A 24,540-nucleotide genomic window follows, 5' to 3' on the forward strand; every position below is an offset into this window, starting at 1 on the left:
GTGATTTTCCCTCATTTTTTTCAAATATGCTCTAATAATGTTACATTTAATTTTCAATAACTATATACTAACTGCTAACATATGTTTAGTTTATCATATCACTAGACAATATTTTTGCCTTTTCATACTGTTCATGGGGTTCTCAAGGCAAGAATACTGAAGTGGTTTGCCATTCCCTTCTCCAGTGGACCACATTCTGTCAGACCTCTCCACCATGACCCGGCCATCTTGGGTGGCCCCACACAGCATGGCTTAGTTTCATTGATGCTAAAGCTGAAACTCCAATACTTCGGCCACCTCATGCGAAGAGTTGACTCATTGGAAAATACTCTGATGCTGGGAGAGATTAGGGGCAGGAGGAGAAGGGGATGACAGAGGATGAGATGGCTGGATGGCATAACTGACACACTGGATGTGAGTTTGAGTGAACTCCGGGAGTTGGTGATGGACAGGGAGGCCTGGCGTGCTGTGATTCATGGGGTTGCAAACAGTCAGACATGACTGAGTGACTGAACTGAACTGAACTGAGACAATATTTTTAATGTTTTACATAAAATATTTTGTTTATTCTTATATTTTCGAAGATGCAGAAAGTGAGTCACAAAGAAGCAAAATGATTTGAGGTCATATATCTAAGAGCAATTTTCCTTAAGTGGGATAAATAATAGAATGTATTAAGTTAATCAATTGCATGTTAATAGTTGCATTTTAATAAATCATGATATATACAGAATTCCCCTCCTGTGGATATTAGATGATCTTCTACTCTAAATTATGATGAGATAGGCACATGTTGTGTCAAGGTCTGCGTATTATTTGGTGAGTGGTTTTTCTGCATGTCACAGACAATACTCTCCAAAATTAATTCACCTGAAGCTTGGCAGAACCTGTATAGGGTTAACACAGGTTTAATCCCTGGGTTGGAAAGATTCCCTGGAGAAGGAAATGGTGACCCACTCTAGTATTCTTGCCTGGAGAATCCTATGGGCAGAGGAGCCCATGCATGTACATGACTCGAGAGAGTGGAGCATGACTGAAGTAACTGAGAATGAGCATGTATAAGATTAATAATAATAGGGAATACCATTTATTGAGTATTTACATGTTGCAGCCACTGAAACACAATGACATAGGTATTTTTACTACTTTTATTTAACTGAGGAAGGACATGAAGCTCAGAGAATTTAAGTAACTTGCCCAAGGTCATACAGCTAGTTAGTGATGCAGCCAAGCAGAGGAAAATCTTTTAAGAGGCTTGCTTTTTTTTGGACCATTTTTAAAGTTTTATTGAGTTTGTTACAATATTGGTTCTGCTTTATGTTTTCTTTTTCTTTTTTTGGCCACAAGGCTTATGAGGTCTTAGCTCCCCAACCAGGGATTAAACCCATATCCCTTGCATTGGAAGGCGAGGTCTTAAACACTGGACAGCCAGGGAAGTCCCAAGAGGAAAACCTCTTAATAACTAAGATTTACTACCTACTTTTCAGGTCAGAAAAAAGCTACTTTATACAAATGGACCTATTTAATCTAGAAGCTTAACCGTGTCAACTATGCTTTGTAATGCTAACCAGGACAACGGACTGGTTCAAAATTGGGAAAGAAGTACAACGTTGTATATTGTCACTCTACTTATTTAACTTAAATGCAGAGTACATCATGTTAAATGCTGGGCTGGATGACTCACAACCTGGAATCAAGATTGCTGGGAGAAATATCAACAACCTCAAATAGGCAGATGATACCACTTTAAAGGCAGAAAGTGAAGAGGAACTAAATAAAGAGCCTCTTGATGAAGGTGAAAGAGAGTGAAAAGTCTGGCTTAAAACTTATTCAAAAAACTAAGATCATGTCATCTGGTCCTGTCATTTCATCTGGAAAATAGATGGGGAAAAAGTGGGAACAGTGGCAGATTTATTTTCCTCGGCTCCAAAATCACTGCAGATGGTGACTACAGCCATGAAATTAAAAGACACTTGCTCCTTGGAAGAAAAGCTATGACAAACCTAGACAGCATATTAAAAACCAGAGACATCACTTTGCCGACAGAGGTCAGCAAAGAGTATAGTCTTTATGGCTTTTCCAATAATCAAGCATGGATGTGAGAGTTAGACCGTAAAGAAGGCTGAGTGCTAAAGAATTAATGCTTTCAAAATGTGGTGCTGGCGAAGTCTCTTGTGAGTCCCTTGGACAGCAAGGAAATCGAACCAGTCAATCCTAAAGGAAATCAACCTTGAATATTTATTGGAAGGACTGATGCTGAAGCTGAAGCTCCAAAACTTTGGCCACCTGATATGAAGAGCTGACTCATTGGAAAAGACCCTAATGCTGGGAAAGACTGAGGGCAGGAAGAGAAGATTGCAACAGAGGATGAGATGGTTGGCTGACATCACTGATTCAATGGTCATGAGGTTGAGCAAACTCAGGGAGATAGTGAAGGACAGGGAAGCCTGGTATACTGCATTTTATGGAGTCACAAAGAGTCAGACACGACTTTTTGCATTGCCTTGCACTGAAAAACAACAACAGTGCTAACCTTATATATAAGGCAAACCTCAAAAAAAAATTTAAATTTTCTAGTAGATCCACTAAAGTTTAAAAAAGGTAAATTAATTTTACTAATGTCCTTTTTTAAGCTAATCTATCCAAAATATTATCATTCCAACAAATGATCAACACAAAAGTAAGTGATATTTTACATTCATTTTGTGTGTGTTTGTGCTGTCTTCAAAAACCTAGTGTGTATTTTACACTTACAGAATCTCTTAATTCAGACCAGCCATCTGGGGCTGTTGCATGTGATGGGGGTAGTTCCAGATGGTAGATACTGACTCACTATTTGATGCAGTTTGTTAATCAATGACCAAAATTTCCAGATCTTGTTATTCCTTTTTTACTCTGTGAAACACAAATATGTTCAATTTCCTTAATGATGATACAAACAGTGACATCTCATTTATATGACTCTATTAGAGAACAAAGTAGGAGGAATATACCATTTTAGGCATCCAGAGTATTAATTTTATAATTTGAGAGATTCACTTTTTGTATCTTAGAATCAAATTTGTCTTTATTGCTTTAAAATTTAAGGTTAAATTCTCAAAGCAACTTCACACAAATCATAGATCATAATTGCATCAAAACTTACTAAACATAGGCAAAGAATATAAGCACAAAGCAGCCACAAACTCCATAGGAGGCTCAAGAAAGTCCTGAATTTACCAGATAAGGCCTGTGAAGTCTCTTTCCTACACCAAGATGTGCTCTGGTTCACAGGGATAAGCACCAACTGTATGTGGTTCCAATTGGCACAGAGGAGGGCCATTCAAGTTTGGGGTTTCTTAGTTTCTATATTCTATTTGGTAGGTAGAGAGCCTCTGTTCCCACATTGCATAATTCCATAAAACTATAGGCTTAATTAAAATAAGCTATCCCAAAAGATCAGGTATCTTTTGCAAAAACATTTTTAGGTAAGAACTTATCTTCTTGTAAGTGGATCTCTCAGATTGTTTACAAGAAGGATATTGGATAAGAACAACAAAGACTTCATGATTCAGAGATGAGATAGGAAGAATGAAAACTTTTGTTAACTCTTTATTTCTAGTGTCCATTATTGGTGAGGCTTTTGCCACCAAGTATCACAAAATATCTAATCTTGGTCAAGACCAACTCTGAGTTTGGGCAGAACTAAAGCTTTACCCTTTTATCTTTCCTGCATCTTGACTAATATGGCCATTCTTGACTTTAGTTTTAGTTACTTGAGATAAAATGTGTGTGTGTATATGAGAGACCGAATAGACCAAGAACTTCTTAAAAATCAAAAAGAAGGGCATTTGTCATGAAAGATTTTATTTTCTATTAGGATGAACATTTTTCTTATAGACACAATCATAAAATATATTTCTGACCAAAAAAGGAAATGAAAACAGACAATGTTATTATAGTTTTTCTAGTTGAAAAGAACCACTGAGTTTTCCTGATGCAAATCTTTACTTCAGCAATATTCCAAGAACTGGCCATGGAACTTTTACTTAATACTCCATTTACGGTAAATTTGTTATTTTACCTGGTAGCCCGTTCTCCCTTAGACCAACTAACTACATATTATACATTAAACATAAATCATTTCTCTTTCTCTTTAGCCACCTGATTCTCATTTTGCCTTCCAGAGTTACAACATACTAAATCAAATCTCCAGGCCACATGCCTATACTTTAATTTCTGTGAAGATGTGTAGTATGTATGGTGGAAAGAACAATAGTGAACTAGAAGCCAAGATACTTGGGTTACTGTTGCAGCTCTACCACTGACTAGCTTTTTAATCTCAATATCCCCTTCTTTTTTTTCTGGCAGCTAAAATTATAGGGTGGTGGTGATAAACTAAATGAATACTGTACATCTTTGTATCTTGGACTGCAAGGAGATCCAACCAGTCCATTCTGAAGGAGATCAGCCCTGGGATTTCTTTGGAAGGAATGATGCTAAAGCTGAAACTCCAGTACTTTGGCCACCTCATGCAAAGAGTTGACTCATTGGAAAAGACTCTGATGCTGGGAGGGATTGGGGGCAGGAGGAGAAGGGGATGACAGAGGATGAGATGGCTGGATGGCATCACTGACTTGATGGACGTGAGTCTGAGTGAACTCCGGGAGTTGGTGTCGGATAGGGAGGCCTGGCGTGCTGCGATTCATGGGGTCACAAAGAGTCGGACACAATGAGCTACTGAACTGAACTGAACTGAACTGAACATTGCCAAGTATCCCAAGAAATGTTGAGAGGAGTCTTTCATGTGTTTTAATGGTGACTTTGTCATACAGCAGATTGTTCTTACCAATATTTCTGATTCTGAACAGATGGACAGACTATCTTCCCCAGCCCCTTGCAGTTAATAAGGGTTTGTGACTGAATTCCAGACAAGGAAATGTAGATGGAGAAATGCGAGGTACCACTCCAAATCCTGGTGGCCATTTCTTAATCTTGATTGGTTCCCTTTCTCTATTTCTCTCTCACACACACATACACTTTCTTTATCTCTTGACTATTTATTGAGAACTTAAGAAAGGACTTCAAGGCCCTCGGAGAAGAACCTGAAGTAGGACATACTCACCTGGGGACCTAAATGACCACAGAGAACAGAATTCTCCATCTGATGTGCTCTAGATTATGCTATAAGTAAGAAATAAATCTTAATTAAGCCTCTGAAATAATGAAGTTGTTTGCTATAGCAGTTAGTCTAGCCTTTATCTAAAAAGAATGTATAAGGAGAACTAAAAAGCCCATTTTTTTCCTTACCCTGAAGGCAATATAGAGTTAATAATTTATACACCACTTACTCATTTTCAGAGAGCCCCTCAATTATAATTAAGAAATTGTCATAATCTCTCATGAGGAAAGATGTACATCCTTTCTCATTTTAGGATATAGAATTTTGGGCAATGAAAAATGAATTGCAGCATAAACCAAAAGCATTAACTATTCCATCAGGGTACGGAATTCATTTGTTACAAATCAGAAGATGAAACCACTATGTTTTATTTGTACAATACCCAAAAGTTCATTAGAAATGCACAAATCGCAGTTTTCTCTGCTTAATGTATTTTTTAAAATTTACTAAATTAATGCCATTTCTCTTTCTATTGTGCCATGTTCCAAGATGAAACATGTATCTATAGGAATAGCACCGGCAAGTTAAAAATATTAACCTGCACAGTGTTTCTAAACTTTAAAATTCTTAATGCATTTCATTTCCAAAATAAAATTGGAATGATCATTTTACATCTGTGAAATGCAATGTCTTCTAATTAAGTTTTTCTGACTATAATACACATTACAAATTAAAAACTAAAAAAGTCATGTAGATTGATGATAAGCACATATACAGAGTATCCAATGCCAATGAGAAAAGAAAAATATATTATTCAATTCTCCAGTGCCTTCCTAGATGAGTGGATTCTGATAACTGCAGGGTGATGCATAAGAGTATGCAGGGTTGCTTATTTGAGTGGCAACCAGGCTAACTTTTCCTAAGAACAGGAAATTATACAGAGATGGGGAAAAGATATGGGAACAAAGAAAAGAAGGGCTTAACAGGTTAAATACTGAGTGGAGAAAAGGTGAAGATGGAAAATCCCCTAGCTATTAGGAAAGCTAAGAATCTTTAAAAGACTTGAAAATAGTGTGCTATTGAATGTGTGATTTTAAAAAAATGCTTCTTCTCCTTCCCTATGAGAGCTTCAGCAGTATCTGTTGCTCACTTTGTTTCTTTGGTAATAGAACAAGTTCTAAGTCCTGACTCTAGGAGTGGGTGAAGCCAATAAATAAAAGATCTGAACAATAGCTGGGTGAATTTGACAAAGATCTAATGTTGGATTGACAATGGGCCTCCTAGTCAAGGATTCAAGAAAGTTGTTACCAAACACCTCCACTAGTCTGTCTCCAACAACGATCTCTCATCTCCATCTACCCACCCTAGAACTCTCCTCTCAAGGTTCTGATCTCTCTCTCTGCCTTTGGCACAACACCAAGAGTAAAGGCGAGGTCAGTAAATAACCCCGTGCTTATTTCCTGGAGACTCTACCTTCACCCAGACTTTTACTGAGGGCAACTGGGTTTAGAAAAGGCAAAGGAACCAGAGATCAAATTACCAACATTCACTAGATCATAGAGAAAGCAAGGGAATTCCAGAAAAACACCTACCTCTGTTTCATCAACTATGCTAAAGCCTTTGACTGTGTGGATCATAATAAACTGTGGAAAACTCTTATAGAGATGTGAACAAAGTGAAGAGAAATTTGCTCAGTCATGTCTGACTCTGTGTGACCCCCTGGACTAAACAGTCCATGGAATTCTCCAGGCTAGAATACTGGAGTGGGTGGCCTTTCCCTTCTCCAGGAGGCCTTTCCCTTCTCCAGGGGATCTTTCCAACCCAGGGATGGAACCAAGATCTCTCGCATTGCAGGTGGATTCTTTACCGGCTGAGCCACAGGAAGCCCAAGAATACTGGAGTGGGTGGCCTATCCCTTCTCCAGGGGATCATCCTGACCCAGGATTTAAACCAGGGTCTCCTGCAGTGCAGGTGGATTCTTTACCAGCTGAGCTACCAGGGAAATCCAAATTTTACCCAATTTTACCTTAACTTTGTCTCTTGAGAAAACTATATGTGTGTCAAGAAGCAACAGTTAGAATCCTGAATGGAACTGATCGGTATAGGACTGAGAAAGGAGTACGACTGGGCTGTCTGTTGTCACACCGTTTGTTTAACTTATACTCTGAGCATATCATGAGAAATGCCAGGCTGGGTGAGTTTACAAGCTGGAATCAAGATAGGTGGGAGAAATATCAACAAACTCAGATATGCGCACAATACCCCTCTAATGGCAGAAAGCAAAGAGGAACTAAGGAATACTTCACTCTGATGTGAGGAACTAGAGAATCCTTCACTCTTTGTGAGGGTGAAGGAGGAGAGTGAAAAAGCCAGCTTAAAACTAAATCTTAAAAAAACTAAGATATGGCATCTGGCTCCATTACTTTTTGGCAAATTGAAGGGGAAAAGGTGGAAGCAGTGACAGATTTCCTCTTCTTGGGCTCTAAAATCACTGTGGATGATGGCTGCAGCCATGAAATCAGAAGACGATCGCTTCTTGGCAGGAAAGCTATGACAAACCTGGACAGTGTGTTGAAGAGCAGAGACATCACTCTGTCAACAAAGGTCCATATAGTCAAGGCTATGGTCTTCCCAGTGGTCACATACAGTTGTGAGAATTGGACTGTAAAGAGGGCAGAGCACTAAAGAATCGATGCCTTTAAACTGTGGTGTTGGAGAAGACTCCTGACAGTCCCTTGGACACCAAGGAGATCAAACCAGTCGGTCTTTTAGGAAATCAATCTGGAATACTCATTGGAAGGACTGATATTGAAGTTGAAACTCCAGTATTTTGGTCACCTGACGCAAACAACTGACTCATTGGAAAAGTCCCTGATGCTGGGAAATATTGAGGGCAGAAGGAGAAGAGAGCATCAGAGGATGAGATGGCTGGATGGCATCACCAGTACAATGAACATGAACTTGGGCAAACTCCAAGAGATGGTGAGGAATGAAGTGGCCTGGTGTGCTGCAATCCATGAAGTCGCAAAGAGTCGGACACGAATGAGAGACTGAACAACAAGCCCTCTGATAGACTAGGATCTCACTCAGCCTTCCTTCAGTCCTATAGACTCTTACTCTTACTTCTTAAATTTCTATTGACTGCCCAATTTTATAACAGAAAGAAAACTGAAAAAGAAAACAATTCTACCTCTTAATCTACTAGCTGTTTCATTTTCTTCTGGTCTTGTTTACATCTTATCCTTATAAAATCAACATTTTCTATAGTTGGAACTGCAGTGTCCTGCTTTGTGTTCCACTTTTTAAAGTTTAATTTGCATCATACAAATATTTTTGTATGATGTTCCTGTAGAGTCTTTAAAACCACAATATTAAATGTTACAGATATTCCAACAGATTGACATAAACCTCAGAGTCTCTTCATTTAAAAAAGGAAAGACTACAGTGTTTTCCTTAGAACTAGAGCTGAAAGCTCTCCTCAGTTTGTTGTGCAAAAAAATACTTCAGCTGCTGTCTTCTTGTCTAGGTTGGAGCCTGACACCTGTTCAGTGCTTCCACATTAAATCTGTGTTGGCTGGATTATCTCCAGACCTTTGCCCTCAGCAGCCTCCTTCACATTCCTTCATATTGGATTTGACAACTTACACTCAAAACTTGACCACAGCCTCTCTATTTTTTTAAAGTAAAATTGTTTAACAATCTTTGGTCTAGTTTTTTACATGGTTAACTAGAAGTTCATAATGAACAGGTGAATTCTAGAAATCTAAAGAATTTTGGATAGGGAAGACAATTTACTAAACATAATGCAGGTACTATATTAAGCAAAGAGTTATAAAATATCATTTGATACCAAAGAAAAAATAAAACCTTAAGAAATAGATATTATTAATTTTCAGATTTTTTTAAGGAAGAAAACACTCCCACAACATCAACATGCCCAAGAACACATTACTAGAAATTTGAACCCATTTGCTTTAAATTTCCATTACACTCCCTTGCACTACTCAGGTATCCCCATGGATTCTAGATGTACAAATATCTCATTTAACTCTTATCTCCCATGATACTGAACAGATATTGACAAATGATGGGAGGAATGAACTTGACTCTGTTAGCTGGATGAGACTTATAGCCTCCATTGAGAACTTTCAGAAATATATTCCTGTGAATGCTGCTGAGAGAAATCTTAATTGTCAGTAATTTGATCTTGACATGCTAATCTTCTTTAAAGAGCTGTTCCAAATTATCTTACTCGTAGTTGAAACTAGGAGATGAGAACTAGAGAGGTTCTGTTTATATTTGAAGATTTCCATAGGGTTAAAAAATAAGTTATTTTAAGACTTGGTATTCAGGATGCTTAAATCCCATTAGATATTCAGACAATGTGTAGTTATGACAGGTTACTTTGTGCCAAGTATGGTGGTGACTCTTATTTGTGTTGCTGTGGGAAGAAAACTTTTCTCCAGGGTTTGGGCTGCTTCATTGTTGTCCCTGAACTCCGGATGAGGAGGAGGGCAGAGGTGGGGTCAGATCCTCAGGGGAAGAGAACAGAATGAAAATTAGCTAGCAGGCAGCAGGTCCAAGGATGCTACTGGCATTCTAATCAATTTTTTTTGTTCATGGGATATCTCAGGGGATTATGAGGTCTGTCAAGATGTTGAACAAGTATCTATATACTGAGAAATATAATAACTATTTTGTGACTATTGGCATTTGGGCATGAAGTTCCTAAACACAGGAATTTGTGTGAGCCCAGTTGATGAAATTAGAATACAAGGTATGAAAAATAGAATATTACTCAGCCATAAAAGGAATGAAGTAGTGCCATTTGTAGAGACAGGGATGGACCTAGAGACTGTCATACAGAGTAAAGCAAGTCAGAAAAAGAGAAACAAATATCACATAATATCGCTCATATGTAGAATCTAGGAAAACGGTAGAGATGAATTTATTTGCAAAGCAGAAATACAGCTACACATGTTGAGGACAAATTTGCAATTATCAAGGGAAGACGAGACAGTGGGATGAATTGGGAGATTGGGACGGACATATATACACTGCTGCTGCTGCTGCTGCTGCTTCTAAGTCGCTTCAGTCGTGTCCGACTCTGTGCGACCCCATAGACGGCAGTCCACCAGGTTCCCCCATCCCTGGGATTCTCCAGGCAAGAACACTGGAGTGGGTTGCCATTTCCTTCTCCAATGCATGAAAGTGAAAAGTCAAAGTGAAGTCGCTCAATTGTGTCCAACTCTTCACGACCCCATGGACTGCAGCCTACCAGGCTCCTCCCCCCATGGGATTCTCCAGGCAAGAGTACTGGAGTGGGGTGCCGTTGCCTTCTCCAAGAACACACTACTATATATAAAACAGATAACTAATGAGAACCCACTGTATAGCACAGGAAACACTGCTCAGTGCTCTGTGGTGACCTAAATGGGGAAGAAACCTAAAAAAAGAGTGGGTATATGTTTATGTACAACCAAGGGGCTTCCCTGATAGCTCAGTTGGTAAAGAATCCGCCTGCAATGCAGGAGACCCCGGTTAGATTCCTGAGTCAGGAAGATCCACTGGAAAAGGGAGGAACAGTCGACCTGAGTCAGGAAGATCCACTGGAAAAGGGATAGGCTACCCACTTCAGTATTCTTGGGCTTACCTTGTGACTCAGCTGGTAAAGAATCTGCCTGCAGTGCAGGAGATCTGGGTTTGATCCCTGCGTTGGGAAGATCCCCTGGAGAAGGGAAAGGCTACCCACTCCAGTATTCTGGCCTAGAGAATTCCATGGACAGTCCATGGGGTTACAAAGAGTTGGACACGACTGAGTGACTTTTACTTTCACTTTTGCTTTATGTGACTGATTCACTTCGCTGTACAGCACGAAACTGACACAATATTGTAAAGCAACTATATTCCAATACAAATTAATTGTAAAAGAATGCAAGGTATGGGAAGAACTAACAGCAAAGAGTAAACCATAGGGGAAAGGAGCAAAAATAATAATAATGTGCAAGAAAATACATACAAGTAAAAAGATAAAGCCCCAGGACAGTAGCTAGGATAATAAATTTAAAAAGATTTTTGGGCTAGGAATAACATTCTAAACACAATAGTAAGGGGAGAAATGACAACATAACCTACTAACTTACTATATAAAAGTTTAAAATGTTTACAAATAAGTTCCCATCCTACATTCAAATTTTTAATGCAAAATTAAACTAGGAAGAAGAAATATTTACAGTAAATATGAAAAATATGGGATACATGTTCTTAATATATTTTAAAAACCCCACTATAACAATAAGAAAAGGACAAATGCAGTAGTTGAGAAAGTCAAGGGCATGCAGAGAAGCAGTTCACTTAAAGGAGAAATGTCAATAGCCAACATACATATGGGGATATATTTTTCTTTACTGATGAAGTTGTCTTTTGTTTTTGTCTATTATTTCCTTTTGGGGAAACATGCCTCCTCTACTCCACAGGGTCTGGCCCCTGCTATGGCCCTGTTCAAACAAACTATGGCACAAAACAGTCTTTCCAGAGGAAATTTAAAGTTGAGTTGTTTAAACAGCAACATCTCCAAGAAACTTCATTAGTTCATGCTTCCAATATTACCAAGCTTCATTTGAGATCAGACTGTTCCAATCTGTATTTTCAATGTGCAATTACCCTGTATTCTTTTTTTTAAAATCCCTTTTTGTTTGAGTTAACCAGGACCTATGTAAGATGCTTCGAATGAAATAAATCTAATATAGAAAACAAGAAAAGAAATGAAAAGGCAAGAAGATACTACTTTTCTATAAGTGTTCAAATTAAATAACAGCCAGGAGTTATTATAATCAAGAAGACAGGAAAATGTATGCATAAACTTATAGAAATTACTACAATTTTTCTGGAGATTAATTTTTTATGATTTCTTCCAGATAGTAGTATTTCTATGAATTTATAGTAATGAAGTTTATAAATGATTTTATATAAATATTTTATTATACATAAAGATTTATAAATTTGAAAAGTCACAAATTAGCTGAATGCTTAACACTACAGAAATGATTAAAAGGCCATTATGTATGTAGCTATATTTTTAATATAGTATAGTCATTAAAATGCATGTTTCAGAAAAATATTTACCAATGTGAGAAATTGCTTGTGACATACAGTTGGGGAAAACAAATATCTACTCTTTATGCCTAGTATCTAGTAAGTTCTCAAAAAATTGTAGATGCTTTTATTATGGTGACTTTATCACCTTTAGATAGTTAAAACTACTTGGTATGTTGAATATTCAATCTTTATTTCTCAATTCTCTGGCTACAGATTTTAGTTGAATTCAATGTACTGTTTTGAAAATGTGTCAGTTCTCTGATAATAAATCTTGTGATAGCATTTAGCATAAGCACAAACAAAGGCTTCAGCTTCCCCCGTGGGTACAGCACAGTAATCGTGGCATCAACAGAAACATGCTTCTTGATTAGATCAATTAATTCAGGCAGACAAGATATTTATTTTGCATTTTTCAACTTTTATGCTCCCTGATGACTTCCTGTTGGTAAGTACTTTCAATTACTCTTAGGTTTCATTAAATATGGACTACTGAATGGTGCGATTAACTTAATATTACACATATGAGGATAATTTACCCAACACTAACTCACAATTAAAAATCATGATCTATAAGAGATGAAAGACTGAGGCACTAAAAAAGGCGAGAAAGCATTGTAGCTCTACATTAGTTTTCAAAACTGTCTTTAATATCTAAAATTATTATCCAGTTATAAATTAGAAATTGGAAAGGCCAAACAGTTTTTCATACTAATTCGCTTCAGTTCAGTTCAGTCACTCAGTCATGTCTAACTCTTTACAACCCCATGGACTACAGCATGTCAAGCCTGCCTGTCTATCACCAACTCCCAGAGTAACTTTCCTTCCAAGCAGTAAGCGTCTTTTAATTTCATGGCTGCAATCACCATCAGCAGTGATTTTGGAGACCCCAAAAATAAAGTCAGCCACTGTTTCCACTGTTTCCCATCTATTTCCCATGAAGTGATGGGACCGGATGTCATGATCTTAGTTTTCTGAATGTTGAGCTTTAAGCCAACTTTTTCACTTTCTTTCACTTTCATCAAGAGGCCCTTTAGTTCTTCACTTTCTGCAATAAGGGTGGTGCCATCTGCACATCTGAGGTTATTGATATTTCTCCCAGCAATCTTGATTCCTGTGTTTCATCCAGCCCTGTGTTTCTCATGATGTACTCTGCATATAAGTTAAATAAGCAGGGTGACAATATCCAGCCTTGACGTACTCCTTTCCTTATTTGGAACCAATCTGTTGTGCTATGCTCAGTTCTAACTGTTGCTTCCTGACCTGCATACAGATTTCTCAAGAAGCAGGTAAGGTGGTCTGGTATTCCCATCTCTTTTAGAATTTTTCACAATACGTTTATTGTGATCCACACAGTCAAAGGCTTTAGCATAGTCAATGAAGCAGAAATAGATGTTTTTCTGTAACTCTTTTGCTTTTTCAATGATCCAGCAGATGTTGGCAATTTGATCTCTGGTTCCTCTGCCTTTTCTAAAACCAGCTTGAACAACTGGAAGTTCACAGTTCACATATTGCTGAAGCCTGGCTTGGAGAATTTTGAGCATTACTTTACTAGCATGTGAAATGAGTGTGATTGTGCAGTAATTTGAACATTTTTGGCCTTGCCTTTCATTGGAATTGGAATGATAACTGACCTTTTCCAATCCCGTGGCCACTGCTCAGTTTTCCAAATTTGCTGGTGTATTGAGTGCAGCACTCTCACAGCATCATCTTTCAGGATTTGAAATAGCTCTACTGGAAATCAGTCACCTCCACTAGCTTTGTTCCTAGTGATGCTTCCTAAGGCCCACTTGACATCACATTCTAGGATGTCTGGCTCTAGGTGAGTGATCACACCATCGTGATTATCCGGGTCTTGGAGATCTTTTTTAGTACAGTTCTTCTTGCCACCTCTTCTTATATCTTCTGCTTCTGTTAGGTCCATACAATTTCTGTCCTTTATCAAGCCCATCTTTGCATGAAATGTTCCCTTGGTATCTCTGATTTTCTTAAAGAGATCTCTAGTCTTTCCCATTCTATTATTTTCCTCTATTTCTTTGCAGTGATCACTGAGGAAGGCTTTCTTATCTCTTCTTGCTATTCTTTGGTACTCTGAATTCAGATGCTTATATCTTTCCTTTTCTCCTTTGCTCTTCCCTTCTCTTCTTTTCACAGCTATTTGTAAGCCCTCCTCAGTCATTTTGCTTTTTTGCATTTCTTTTCCATGGGGATGGTCTTGCTCACTGTCTCCTGTACAATGTCACGAACCTCCATCCACAGTTCATCAGGCATTCTATCAGATCTAGTCCCTTAAAAATACTTCTCACTTCCACTGTATAATCATAAGGGATTTTAGTTAGGTCATACCTGAATAGTCTAGTGGTTTTCACTACTTTCTTCAATTTAAGTCTGAATTTGGCAATAAGGAGTTCATGATCTGAGCCACAGTCAGCTCCCAGTCTTGTTTTTGCTGACAGTATAGTCTTCTCCATCCTTGGCTGCAAAAAATATAATCAATCTGATTTCAGTGTTGGCCATCTGGTGATGTCTATGTGTAGAGTCTTCTCTTGTGTTGCCATACTCATTAGCCATTTTAATTTTTCTTCTTTAATTTTTAGTCATGTCATTGCTTGTTTTTCTTGTCCCTCCTCTCCCCTTCACCCCTCTTCCTCAACCCTTCTTGCAAAAGGGAGACTGATCATAAGAACACAGAAGCATCTCTCACAATTCAAAGGCAAAAACACACCTGAGTATCACAATGTCTTGGACTAGGAACCAGCCAGAGAGAACAAATTTTAAATGTCATAGAGGAGTACAACAATATCAACCACAAAAGTCTTTGCAATAGGTCAGGACATGTGGAAAGAGACAATTCCATAGCTGTAATTTAAGATCAAACCCTAACCACTGAAATCTGGAAGATGGATTTTTAGCAAGTTGTGCTGGCATGGAACCGTAGTCACTTCTCTGCCACCCAATGAGTGTGCCCTCTCCAACAAATCTGCCTCAGTACTTGGGGGAACTTCTCCTTTGGGTGTTATTTCATCTCCAGGGATAGTGACTGCTCCTAATAACTGATATCGCTAGATTCTTTAGAGTTTTCTTTACTTCTTACAGGCCAATTCCTCATTTCTACAACCCCCCCCCCATTATACATAATTCAAAAAGTTATTTCCTATTCAAATCACTGGGTGTTTTCTGTTTCTTGATTAGACACTAACTGATAAACACCATTCTCAGTTCTAGTGTCAATGAGCCCAGACTTTTGCATCTTTCCATACTAGAAAAGCACTAAAATCATTAACTTGAGATGTCTGTTTTGTGGTTAGCAGTAATTTTTTGAACTACATGTGTATGTGTGATTTTTTTCAACAAAAACTCCTATATATCTTGACTCCTCCTTTACTTCTTTGGAAGAGCTCCTCGGAGCTATCTTAAGAGGCTGTGTCAGACAAAGGTCCATATAGTCAAAGCTATGGTTTTTCCAGTAGTCATGTGAGAGTTGAACTGTAAAGAAGACTGAGAGTCAAAGCATTGATGCTTTTGAACTGTGGTGTTGGGGAAGACTCTTGAGAGTCCCTTGGACTGCAAGGAGATCAAACCAGTCCATCCTAAAGGAAATCAATCATGAATATTCACTGAAAGGAATACTGCTGAAGCTCCAATACTTCAGCCACCTGATGCGAAGACCTGACTCATTAGAAAAGACCCTGATGCTGGGAAAGATTGAAGACAGGAGGAGAAGGGGATGACAGAGGTCGATATGGTGGATGACATCACTGACGCAACAGACATGAGTTTGAGCTTGCTCTGGGAGATGGTAGAGGACAGGGAAGCCTGACATGCTGACATGAAGTGTCAGACGTGACTGAGTGACAACAACTCAGGCTATCAGCCTCAGTGAAGTCGCCAAATAAAACATAACTCACAAATTTTAGGCTGTGTATTTTTTTCAGTGAGCAATTAACCCCTATGATTTTTACCTTTTTTATCAGATCAGGATTTTTCACTGGCATTACTGGAATTTTGATCTGGATAATTCTTTGTTATAAGGGGCTTCCCTGTGCATTGTAGCTTGTTTACCAGCTCCCCTGGCTAGATTCTGGGGCACTAGATGACATAGCATCTCCTTCCCAAGATGTAACAATCAAAAATGTCTCTGGACATTATCAAGTGTCACCTGGGTGGAGGTGGGGGGCAAAATCACTCTTAGCTGAGAACCTTTGAAATAGATAATATCCACCATTAAAAAAAATAAAACCTTTTCACACTTTTGGAATATATTTCAGATTTTGGGATGAAAGCAGCAGCTTATTTCATTTTTTCTTGCATACAGACACCACTGTCCCAGTATAAATTATTGAGCAATGCTTCCTTCTCCAGTGACTTGAAATGCTGCCTTTATCTTTAATTTTGTATACATGTTAGTTTATGCTTTAGAACTATTTTTTCTATTCCATTAACCTTTCATTCATTTCTAAAATGCTTTAAGTATTTTAACTTTATAATACATTTCAAAATATCTGAGAAGATTAGGTCCCTATGACACTTGTTTTTTCAAATTTTACATACCTATAGCTATCCATTTATACTTCCAAATAAGCATTTAAATGATTTTTTGAAGGTCTTTAGAAGTTTTCTTTAGATTTTAAATAAGTTGCATTAAACCTATTAATCATAATAAAAAGAATCGACATTTTCTTTTAAAAGTCACTCCTTTTATTACAGGAAGGTGGTCATTTATTCATGTCTCCATATCAACCTCAGTGAGTCTTCCATAATTTTCTTGATGAAAATCCTGTATGTTTCTTCTTCAGTTTATTTCCTGGCATTTTTCTTGAGATTAAGAATAAGGTTCTTTGTTTCAGTATATTTTCTGTTTGTTGCTAGTTTAAAGAAATGTTGTACTGACAGACTGTCATTTATTTACTGACTATCTGACAACTTGACTGAATTCTTATACATCATATATTTTTCAGTTAATCTTCTTCAGTGATGAAATCTATTTCAGTGTAGAAATTCCATGAAATTATTATCTCGTCACAAAAGTTATTATCTCCTTTATAATTTTATGAGAGCTTAACTTTTTCATCTCATTCATATCTTCTCAGAAAGAAGCACTAGAAGGCACATCTTAGGAGATGAGATAATAGTTCTTCCTGGACATAAAATACAAGGCAGTATATCTTCCTATCTTTTCTCCTTTCTTGATATCATAAGACCTAGTCCCAGGATATAATTTTTGGAAGATAGGATGGCATTGCCACTTCAGTTTGATTTAGCAAACATTGTCAAATGTATTTTATGCTTCAAACTTGATCTTAGGTTTGGGAAGGAAAGAAAACAAGTTAGTCCTAGTTTTCATGTTAAAGGAATTTCTTGCCCAAGAGTAGAGAGGACACATAGATTATTTCAAAATTATGTGTGCTTACTATGAAAGTGAAATGCCCAAGATGTGGTTGGTTAAAGAACTTAAGTGAGGGAGAATTAAGCCAGTGCAAAGGAAGGAATGAATGGAGATCAGTGAAAGATTTTCCAGCTAAAACTGCATCAAAAATTGCTGGGTAAGAATGATTTAACTATGAGTTAACTATGTTGGAGTAAGGATTCGATGAGGGAGTGGTTGAGATAGAAGGTGAAGCATAAACCAGTTTATACATGATTAGGGAGTAAAGAATAAATATGATCTGGAATTGCTAAAGTTTAAGGTAAGGAGTCAGTGGCACCCCACTACAACACTCTTGCCTGGAAAATTCCATGGACAGTGGAGCCTGGTAGGCTGCAGTCCATGAGGTCGCGAAGAGTCAGACACGAATGAGCGACTTCACTTTCACTTTTCACTTTCATGCATTGGAGAAGGAAATGGCAATCCACTCCAGTGTTCTTGCCTGGACAATCCCAGGGACGTGGGAGCCTGGTGGGCTGCCATCTATGGGGTTGCACAAAGTCGGACACGACTGAAGCGACTAGCAGCAGCAGCAGCATGTCAGCATAGCTAATCTGGAACCATGTGTCTCATAATTCTCTTCCCTGAATAGTCTCAGGTTAGCATGAACTATGTGAAACATTTCATGTGAGATCTGAAAGGCAGACGCGAAGCAGGAGTAATATTGTTTTCATGCTGGGAATACTAGCTGGGGTCCTTGGCACAGTTGCAGCTTGATATACTATTGCTGATATACTGGTTTGCCTTACTGGCTTGAGCAACTGCTGGGCTCAGAGCCCTTCCAATTCCCACTGGATCTCCTTAAGCTCTTCTGGAGCCAGAATAAGCTCCAGAAACAGAAGGAATCTATATATAAACTATAAATTATCTCCCATAATTCCTAGGGTCAAATTCTATTATAATTCATATTTTCTATCATTCCTAGCTGTTCTATTTTTCTGATCAAATCCTGACTGATACAGGCATAGTCAGTGATAGCGTAGAAAGTAGACACATTCACCAAGTTTCTGCTTGAAGTTATTCAATGATAATGCAGGATGCATTGTCATAGAAGATACAGAGAAGGAATAAATCTGGAGTTAGTATATAAACAAAAGCAATCAGCTTTAAAATGTTAGGTTTGATTTGTATGAAACACCTATGTGGTGATATGATATAGTAGATAGTCAGTTAAATTAAGCTCAGAGGAGGGGTCAACAATAGTGACAATACACTTAAGTCCTTATTATATTGGGCAGTGGTCCTGAACCTTTTTTCACACCAGGGTTTTGTGGAAGACAATTTTTGCATGAAAGTGGATGGGGAGATGGTTCAGGCAGTAATGCAAGCAATAGGAAGTTTTGCTGGCTTGCCACTCACCTCCTGCTGTGTGGTCTGATCTCCCAGGTGGTTGGGGACCCCTGTTAAGGGGGAGAGTAAAAACATGATAATTTATGAAGTCATCTGGAGAAAGGAAATAAAAGGGAAAGTGGAGAGGGCACAGCAGAATTCTTGGGGAAACACCAATATTTAAGATATGAACTGGAGAGAAATAGACCAATAAGAAGATCAAGAATCAATGGTTCAAAAAGGTAAGAGAAGAATGGGGGAAGGAGCAGCCATTAGCTGTAATGGAAGCTAACAATTTTTAAAGAGTTAAGAAGGTCCACTATATCATTTGTAGCAGAGTTTCTTTGGGTGTGTTAACATGAAGATGACTGGCAGTGTCCCTGGAATAGCAGGAGTACGAGTCAAATCACTATGAATTAAGCACTGAAGAATGAGTATGTAAGTGAAACAATGGTTGAGAAGTGAGCAGAAAGCTTGATTAGTATCTGGAGGTAGATCTGAATCAAGGGAAGCCTCTCTTTAGAGAGGAGAGGTACATATAGCCCAAGAGAAATGACCTGTAGAAAGAAGATTGTGAAACTGCAAGAAGAGAGTTACATTTGATGAAGCAAACAACTTTGGTAACACAAGAGAACTGAAGCCAAGAGCCATAGGAAAGGGCTGATCTAAAGAGAAAAAAGATATTTGTAAAACTAGAGGGCAAAATATCATAGGTGACAGGGATGGGGTGGGGTGGGTCTATATTTTCATGATCAGTACAAAGCTATCTCCTGAAGGTGAATGGAAAAGGGGCATGGTGGGACAAGAGAGAACTGAAGTTCTGAAATAGTCGCTTGGGGAAATGGGGAGATAAACCTGGTATGGTGAGGAATTGGGGGTTTGGTGGGTCATCTAAGGAAACTATGTTAGGAAAGAAAAGCTGGGAGTGTCCTTGCTTTGTGAAGGCTTTGACTCCAAAGAGCAAAGAAGGCTATATAGGGTCACTGGAGTCGAAAATCATCCTACCTTGACAGAGAGTTTTGGATTGACATAGACACACTGCTATATTTAATAAATAACCAATAAGGATCTATTGTATAGCAAAGGGAACTCTGCTCAATACTCTGTAATAACTTAAATAGGAAAAGAATTTGAAAAATAATTGATACATGTATAACTGAATCACTCTGCTGTACATCTGAAACTAACAAAACTATACTACAATATAAAGTCATTTTTTAATTGAAAAATAAATTGATGCCCACCTCAATAGAAAGGGTGGCAATGACTCTGCTGTTAGGAGGTATTATTATTATTATTTTGGCCACACTGCATGGCTTGTGGGATCTTAGTTCCTTAATCCAGGGATGGAACCCATACCTTCTGCAGTGAGAGTGTTGAGTCCTAACCATTGAACCACTAGGGAGTTCCTAGGAATAATTTTTAAAAGTGGTAATCATAAAAATGGGCCAAGAAACGGCTGTGAGGCAGATGGCAGGATAATAGATGTTTTTGCAGTAAAGCCTTGTGAAATGCAAAGCAAATTGTGGCATACTGTATTTGGCACTTAGAATTTTCTCCTGTGTGCTAGTGTATTCCTATATAGTTAAGTAGAGCACAACTATAGCCATTTATACCTTGAAATCACAGAAAATCCACAATGTGCCCAGTTTGGGTTAGGGACAGAGGATATAACAGTGACAGATGTGGACCCCCTTCCTTAGGAAGATGTAGGCTAGTGTGGAATACAAAAAGGAAATCAGAAGAAACAGAATACATGGGTTCTTGTGGGTGCCTCACTTGGCTATGTCTGAATAAGAAGTTTAGACATTTATACCGATCTTCATCAGTCACATTCTCAAATTTACCTGTATCTCTGGCATCACAGTAAAACCAGGGAATGGAAGCCAGTCTAGGGTAAGAAAAAAAGCAAAATCAACATTGTCATTTCCAGAAAATTTTGCATAAACCATGCAGTCTAGGAGTTGACCTGTAGCCCCAGACCCACTCCTAGAACGTGTATTTTAGGAACTTACAGTGTTACAGGAACACTGCTATGGCCAGTGACAGACAGTGTATGAAAAACCACCTTTTATTTCATATGGTCAGCTTTCCTTGATCATGATGTTCGCTCCAGAATTCAAAAAAATTCCAACCAATCCAAAATTAATAATTGTGTTTTCCTTTTGGAAACATTGACCCAAATGCCAGCACTGCTGAGCTGTAGCCCAGTCTCTTAAGAGCTAGTCAGTTAAATGGATTCTCAATTAAGATTCCCTCTGAGATTTATCACCACAGTCTAGTTAATTACTAAATAAGTTAGCATCCATCTAACACAGAGCCCATACATTAGATGTAGCAAGTTGCTAAATAGTTTACTCTGATTAGAAATCTTAGGAGAGGCCAGAACTGTCTTATAATGGCATGCCTTACTTAATGAATGGCATGTTACTTCAACCTGGAATATCCTTCTCCCTTTCTTCACCTGTCCTCCAAGATTCACCTCAGAATTTATATCCTTCAAAACGCCTTGCCAGAAACTCCTCCCTGGCTAGGCTAAATCCTTCCATCACTTTATTTCTCTCTTTCCATATTACATAGCAATAATCTACCACATGAGAAAAATTGTCACATCCAATTTTTCAAGGTTAAGGTTCTGTGTCTCTAGGGAAAATCATAGTCCTCAACTCTTAGTAGGCTTAGCACATATTTATTATACTATTGTATTCCATTGTATTTAGATAATCCATAGTGAACTGCAGTGAAAACTTCCTTGCACCTAAATATCCTTATTCACATAGGAGCCATTTTACCATTCACTCAACAAATATTTATTCATCAACTACCACGTGCCAAGCATAAGTTGCTGAGAATTCACAGTGAGTTGGCAGATATGATCCCTGCCCTCTCGGAATTCATAGTGTAAGATGCTAGGGGGCTAGATGCTTCTATATAATATAGGTGTAAGATTTACCATGTGGTCCTGTTAGCTCTTCTGTTACCTCTCCCATATAGTCTGTCTACGTCTATGTTTATTGAAAACCAGAGAACATCAAAGATCACTTAAAGTGGGATGACAAAATATTCTAGTTATAGTTGTGATTATGTGTTGTTTGCTTCACATAGTAAATAAATGTAAAGAAACTGGGCACAAATTGGAAAATTCTAAAAGGCATGAGTCCTAACTCCTACTTTTACACATTTTTGAACTGAGACCTGGGAATGAGATATAACTTGTCTAAGATCACAAAATGGGTTAGTGATGGAGCCAGAGAATATTCCAGTTCTAATTCTTTGTGATGCTTTTTTATTTTTGGAATGTTGCTTAGGAGCATATTTTCAGCTTGCTTTTGTAAGTATAACTACTGTGAAAGAGAGTATTTTTCTACCAAGATGAAACATGAATATCTTAAAACTTTGTAATGTTCATTCAATAAATACATGTTGCTGCTGCTGCTGCTAAGTTGCTTCAGTTGTGTCCGACTCTGTGTGACCCCACAGACGGCAGCCCACCAGGCTCCCCAATCCCTAGGATTCTTTAGGCAAGAATACTGGAGTTGGTTGCCATTTCCTTCTCCAATGCACGAAAGAGAAAAGTGAAAGTGAAGTCACTCAGTTGTGTCCGACTCTTAGCAACCCCATGGACTGCAGCCTACCAGGCTCCTCTGTCCATGGGATTTTCCAGGCAAGAGTACTGGAGTGGGGTGCCATTGCCTTCTCCAAAATACATGTTAAGTATTAGCCAGTAGTCTATTATATGAGTCCATACATTATACTTCCTGCCCAGGTTGTGCTTAGCATTTCCAAATTTCATGTTTAAATTCATGTACCAATTATTACAGTATTTTAATTCCAAATGCTCTAAAGAATAATTTTTTAAACCCACAAAACTTAAATAATGAGTTAATGTTTCAGTTCTACACCTTGAATTAAAATGAGAAAAAAGAAGAAATTTTGAACAGCCTAGGTTTGAATTGTATGGGTTCACTTATATATGGATTTCTTTTTCTACTAAACATGGACTGGACTATACTACTGCATGATTCACAGTTGACTCAATCTGTGAATGCAGGAATCACATACCAGTGGCCAGCTATGAAGTTATACTCGAATTTTTTACTGCACAGAGTGGGCGTCCACCCCTGTATTGTTCATGTGTCTACTGTACTATAAAAATGTAAGTTCAGCCTCCAATGATGAACAAGTTTATACACAAGAGACAAAACATAAAGCTGAGAAATATCCTGAAACAAAACCTCATCAGTTTAATCTTATATGAAACCTGAAGCTTTAGCTTCAAAGAGAATAACTTTTATTATAACTTTGGCTTCAAAGAGAACCTATTTTGTGGCAAGCACTGAGATAAACACCTTATTATACCTCATTTAATCCTCACAATTTATTGCTGTATACTGTCACATAGTTTAGAGATTCATAATGACTCAAAGAAATTGCCTAACTTGTTAAGCTTACAGCTTTCCAGAACCAGGATTCAAACCAGGTTTGCTTGTCTCTAAAGCCTACCTGCTCAATTTCAATCCTTTTATTTCTCATTAGAGAGACTGACATTTTGAAAAGTGGTAATTTTTAAAAAAGTTTTTATTTTATATTGAGGTATTGCTGTTTAACAGGACTTTTCAGGTGATGCTAGTGGTAAAGAACCCTCCTGCTAATTAATGCAGGAGTCCTGAGACCAGGTTCGATCCCTGGGTGGGGAAGATCCCCTGGAGGAGGTCAAGGCAACCCACTCCAGTATTCTTGCCTGGAGAATCCCATGGACAGAGGAGCCTGGTGGGCTACAGTCCATGGGGTTGCAGATTCAGACACGACTGAAGCAACTTAGCATGCATGCACACTTAACTGATTAACAATGTTGTGATAGTTTCCAGTGAACTGTGAAGGGACTCAGCCATACATATACATGCATCAAAATGGTATGATTTGAATATGTCAAATTATCAAAATTATTTGTGTAGAAGAAATACATAGTACCCAAAATAATGAAAATAAAAATTTCACTTGGACAAACACACACACATATGTGAGTGTTCACATATGTAATCTTGAATTCTGATAAACCCAAAATTTCCTGCAATAAGGAAATATTTTACAACAGTAAAATTTATCAGGCAAAATGACTCCTATGCAATTGTATCTTAGGCAGTTATTGAGAATAATAGCTTTATGAAATACAGTGACTTGGTGTTAACAAGATTATAAATCATTTCATCATTTTATTTGGCAAATAGAGAATGTACTCATAATTGGTTGAGAGGTTAGAAATCAATTTATTTAAAATTAGGTAGAACTGATAATTTTCTAGAATGAAAGACAACCTCTTTTAAAGAATGACATTTCTAGATGGACAGTCTGTGTTTTGTGATTTTTAAAAGCATGGACTACTATATTTGGCTTTTATGTGAGACAGCAAAGAGACACAGATATAAAGCACAGACTTTTGGACTCTGTGGGAGAAGGCAAGGGTGGGATGATTTGAGAGAATAGCACTGAAACATGTATATTACCATATGTGAAATGGATCACCAGTCCAAGTTCAATGCACGAAACAAGGCACTCAAAGCCAGTGCACTGGGACAACCCTGAGAGATGG

The sequence above is a fragment of the Capra hircus genome, chromosome 8 (assembly GCF_001704415.2).
Source record: "Capra hircus breed San Clemente chromosome 8, ASM170441v1, whole genome shotgun sequence".
NCBI lineage: Eukaryota > Metazoa > Chordata > Mammalia > Artiodactyla > Bovidae > Capra > Capra hircus.